This window comes from Mastomys coucha, unplaced genomic scaffold, assembly GCF_008632895.1.
Source record: "Mastomys coucha isolate ucsf_1 unplaced genomic scaffold, UCSF_Mcou_1 pScaffold6, whole genome shotgun sequence".
Lineage (NCBI taxonomy): Eukaryota > Metazoa > Chordata > Mammalia > Rodentia > Muridae > Mastomys > Mastomys coucha.
The window spans coordinates 77,896,109-77,901,488 of record NW_022196912.1 but is presented as its reverse complement, the minus strand read 5'-3'; the positions used below and the strand labels follow the sequence as shown (position 1 = coordinate 77,901,488).

The window sequence follows — 5,380 nt, the reverse complement described above, 5'->3', positions numbered from 1 at the left end:
GGTTAGAGTCACACCAAGGTCTTTATATTTGTGACTATTGTGAAGGGTGTTATTTCCCCAATTTCTTTCTCAGCCTGTTCATTCTTTTGAGTAGAAGAAGGCTACTGATTTGTTTGCGCTAATTTTATATGCAGTCACTTTGCTGAAGTTGTCAATCAGCTATAGGAATTCTCTGGTGGAATTTTTGGGGTCACTTAAAAATACTATCATATCACTGGCAAATAATGATATTTTGAATTCTTCCTTTCCAATTTTTATCACTTTGACCACTTTTTGTTGTCTACTTGCTTTGGCTAGGACTTCAAGTACTATATTGAATATGGAGGGAGAAAGTGGACAACCTTGTCTAGTCCCTGATTTTAGTGGGATTGCTTCAAGTTTCTCTCCATTTAGTTTGATGTTGGCTACTGGTTTGCTGTATATTGCTTTTACTATGTTTAGGTATGGGCCTTGAATTCCTGGTCTTTCCAAGACTTTTATCATGAAGGGGTGTTAGATTTTTTCAAATGCTTTCTCAGCATCTAATGAGATGATCATATGTTTTTTTTTTTATTTGAGTTTGTTAATATAGTGGATTATATTGATGGATTTCCATATATTGAACCATCCCTGCATCCCTGGGATGAAGCCTACTTGATCATGATGGGTGATTGTTTTGATGTGTTTTTGGATTTGGTTTGTGATAGTTTTATTGAGTACTTTTGCATCAATATTCATAACGGAAATTAGTCTGAAGTTCTCTTTCTTTGTTGGATCTTTGTGTGGTTTAAGTATAAGCAGAATTGAGGCTTCATAGAATGAATTGGGTAGTGTTTCTTCTGTTTCTATTTTGTGGAATAGTTTGAAGAGTATTAGGTCATTTTTGAAGGTCTGATAGAATTCTGCACTAAACCCATTGGGTTATGGGCTTTTTTTTTTTCATTTACGGGTTATGGAAGGGTTTAGAAGGCTTACCTGATCCTGATTTATCTATGGCACTTGGTATCTGTCTAGAAAATTGTCCACTTCATCTAGATTTTCCAATTTTGTTGAGTATAGGCTTTGATTCCTTTTTGTTGCCGTTGTTTTCCGTTTGTTATTTGTTTTAAGACCTGAGTCAGGTTCCCAGTATCTCTGTCAGTTGGTTCACAACTACATGTACACTTTGAGAGGAGCCGACTTCTCTGTGCACCTATCTACGCACAGATACACAGACATTACTTTTTATAAAATTAAATGAGTATTTAAGAAACAATTTTGTGTCTCTTACCACTTTTGTTACCATTTAACATAACTGCATAATGTGCTTTTTCTTTTTGCATTGATGTCTAGAAACAAATTTCACAATACAGTAGATGTGAACTAACTCTGAAAAAGAAAAGTTTTGGCCTTCGTAGAGATTAAGCCGGGGTAGCAAGGCCTTGGTGTTGGTTTCTTCCTGTCTCCTAAAGCACCTGCATCATGGGCTTTCAGCACCGACCTGGAGGCAAAACTGGGAATGGGGAACTACCAGGCCAAAACCCAAGGGAAGAAACATCAGACTAATTTGGTCCGGAGCTGCCAAGGGCACCAAAGAAGCCCTCGCCCAGCCTGCACTAGAGAAAATCAAGGAGGAGATGAAGACGTCTTTCAAGATTGGCTGCCCTAGCTATAAAGTGGCCAAGCAGAGGCACCCAGAGATGGGTCTGCAGAGCCTGCTGTTCCAGATTGACTTCCCTGAGATTGCAAAGGGTATCATGACAAAGCGATGGCCTTTGAGCAGAGGATAGAGCTCCTGAACCCCCACTGGCAGTACCTGTTCATGGCTACTGAGCCCTATGAGCCCATTGCCTCCAAGGTGCATTCAAGGAACATTGACAAGGGTGAGGGAACGTTTTGGACCCACTGGAACAGACAGACCAAGCAGTTTTTTTCTTCAATTCCACTTTAAGATGAAGAAGCCCCCAGTCCCTCCCAGACTCCCTGCAGGGCCCACAGATGTCAAGCACCCCCTGCCCTCACTCATGAGTGAACTGTTTCCTTGCCCACCGCTCCCTGATGCCTTCCCCCACCTCCACCTGGTGGCCTGTCTCTCCCTCCTATTTCCCACATTGGGCTTGTTCTCTCTGGCCCCATGGATCTCCCCAGGTGCCCCCACCAGCTCCTAGGGTACACCCTCATCCCCAGTTGTACACATACCAACATTTAGGGTCCATCCCCAGCCCCTGGTGGGCACCCACCAGCTCCAGGTGTGCATCTCCAACTCCAAAGTCCACCTGCCAGCTCTAGGGTTCCATCTGCCACTTCAGGGGTCCAGGCTTCTCCGTCAGCTGTAGCTCATACTCAGCCTCCAGGGGTGCACCCACCTGCTCTGGCAGTCCACCTTCAAGCCCCTGTCATACACCCACCAGCCCTTGGGGTCCACCCTGAGGCACTAGAGGTTTACCCCCCAGCCTCCTCCTGGAGTCCACGCTGCTACCCAGGGGGTTTGCCCTTACCCTCCAGTGGTTTACCCCTCAAATCCTGCGGTGCACCCAGTTCCTATTTACCCCATGCTAAGAACTCCTCTCAGAGGACTCTGGGAACATGGTTCCCCCTGCCCCAGGCAACTGAGCGGTCCTCCCACCAGTCTGTTGTCTGTGTGGTCTTTTCTCATGGCCAGTCCTTGGAAGGTTTTCTGTTTTGTCCTGTCCTGAGCCTATTAAACAGCCTCTCCCATGTCAAAAGGAGTTTCTTTATTGTTAGAACATATTATTTAATAAACATACATACTTTTATGTTTGTGTTTACTGTCACTGGAAATTTTATATTCTGAGAAGAAAAATCTAGAGGGAAAGAATAGAAAACTTAAAGAAGTGAATGCAAGATTCAAGTTCAGTTCTTTGCTCAAATAAAGGACATTAACTACAAATTCTGCCATAGTTAAAGACCTCTGTACATGTCATGACAATATTCCCTGATATTTGTACCAAATGAGAATATCAAGCTAGGAAAAGTGACCTAAGCTGATATAAGCCGAGCATTTGATCTAGAATTTCCAGTGGGCCAACAACCTGTGCAATGATCCTCTAGGCACTAGGCATATAATAATAAAGATGGTACCTTTTTCCTTATCTACTCCCCTAAGCATTAGAATCATACAAAAGGAAAACAGAAAAAGTTTAGTTTCATCAATGGTTGGTCAAAAAGTATGGGCACAATTTCTCCACATGTCTATAACTATTTATAAAGCATCCACAAATTCTATAGCTACCTACCGAGTACTATCAGAAAATGAACATAAACACTCTTAATTTCAATTCATATAGTTGAAAATAGGAAAAGGGTCTACTTATAAATTCAAGAGTTTATATAAAATATTATTAAGTAATATTGCAAGTATATGAATTTGAATTTTGAATTATCAAAATGAAATTCATAAATGATATGAAACAAAAAACTTTTCATATGGAAAACAAAAAGCCAAGGATAGCAAAGTCAATTCTTAACAATAAAAGAACTTCTGGGGGAATCACCATTCCTAACCTCAAAATAAAACCACACATTTACTGTCACTTGATCTTTGATGAAGGAGCCAAAAACATACAATGACAAAAAGAAAGCATCTTCAATAAATGGTGCTTTTCTAACTGGCTGTCTGTATGTAGAAGAATGAAAACAGACCCATATTTGTCACCTTGCACAATGCTCATGTCCAAGTGGATCAAGGATATCAACATAAAACCAGATACACTGAATCTAATTGAAGAGAAAGTCAAAAGAGCCTCAAACTCATGGGCATGTGGGAGGGGGTTCCTAACCATAACTACAATGGCTCAGGCTCTAAGATCAAGAGTTGATAAATGGGACTTCATGAAACTGAAAATCTTATGTAAGAAAAAGGACATAGTCAATAGGACTAATGGACAACCTCAAGATTAAGAAAAATTCTTCACTAACCTTACATCCAATAGAGGGTTAATATCCAAAATATAAATAGAATTCAAGAAGGTAATTTCCAGAAAAACCAAACAACCTAATAAAAAAAATGAGGTATAGAACTAAACAGAAAATTCACAGCAGAGGAATCGTGAATGGCTGAGAAGCACTTAAAGAAATGTTCAAAATCCTTAGTGAACAGAGAAATAGAAACCCAAAAGACCCTGAGATTCCCACTTACACCAATCAAAATGGCTCAGATCAAAAACTCAGATGACAGTACATGTTGGCAAGGATGTGGAGAAAGAGGAACCCTCCTCCATTGCTGCTGTGATTGCAAACTGGGAGGATCACTCTGGAAATCCATTTGGACGTTCCTCAGCAAATTGAAAATAGATCGACCTGAAGACCCAGCTATACCACTTCTGGACATCCAACATGCTGCATTATCATCACAGCAGCCTTAATGTGATAATCAGAGACTGGAACCAATCAGGTTGTCCCACAATGGAAGAATAGATACAGAAAATGTGGTTCATTTACACACTGGAATACTTCAGCTATTAAAAATGAGAATATCATGAGTTTTGGAGGCATATGATAGAGCTAGAAAATATCATCCTGAGGGAGATAACTTAGACCCAAAAGGACATGCACTGTATGTACTTACTAATAAGTACCTATTAGCCAAAATGTATGGCATACCCAGGATACAATCCACAGAACTCAAGATGGCTAACAAGCTGAAGGGTCCAAGTGGGGATGCCTCAATCCCACTTGGGAGGGAGAAGAAAGCAATCACAGGAAGAGGGAGGGAGGGACCAGGATGGGAGAGGGTCCAGGGAGGCGAAAGGGGGAACATGATCAAGTATGGGGGAACATGATCAAGTATGGGGGAACATGATCAAGTATGGGGGAACACCAATATACAAATATGGAAATATGCAACTTTGGTAGGTGGAAGGTGGCAGGGAGACCCTGAATAATGTACCAGGAACCAGTGAGGTAAGAGAAGATGAGGACTCAAAGAGAGGGACCTTAGAAGAAATGAACAACAACGGAGAGGAGAGGGAACTTGTAGAATCTACTTCCAGTAGAAAGTCAGGGCATCAAGTGGAGGGATGGGGTTGCCATCCCACAGTCGAAAACTCTGACTCAGAATTGTTCCTGTCTAAAGGAACTGCAGGGACAAAAATAGAGAAACTGAGGGAAGGTGGTTCATTGACCTGATCAATTTGGTACACATCTCAAGGGAAGGCTCTAAGGCCTGACAAGAATACTGATGTTGTGATGTACTTACAGACAGAAGCCTAGCATGGCTGACCATTACCTCCCGCTTCAGCTGGGCCATCGACTCTGGCAGTCTCTGCTTGGAGGCTACCACCTGGGGAGCTAAGACAAAAGCTCTCTGCAGATTGTCAGTTCTTCCTTGAAGCAGCTGCCTGGATATTCACACTGAGATACAAACAAGCCTACCACCTGGAGACCTTCCTAGTTGCTGGGG

The 5,380-nt window shown here is 41.9% G+C and overlaps 1 pseudogene; it reads left to right on the top strand.

Annotated features, from left to right (window-relative positions):
- The first annotated feature begins 1,477 nt into the window (after positions 1-1,477).
- Positions 1,478-2,773, top strand: LOC116081041 (annotated as a pseudogene).
- Positions 2,774-5,380: the final 2,607 nt, after the last annotated feature.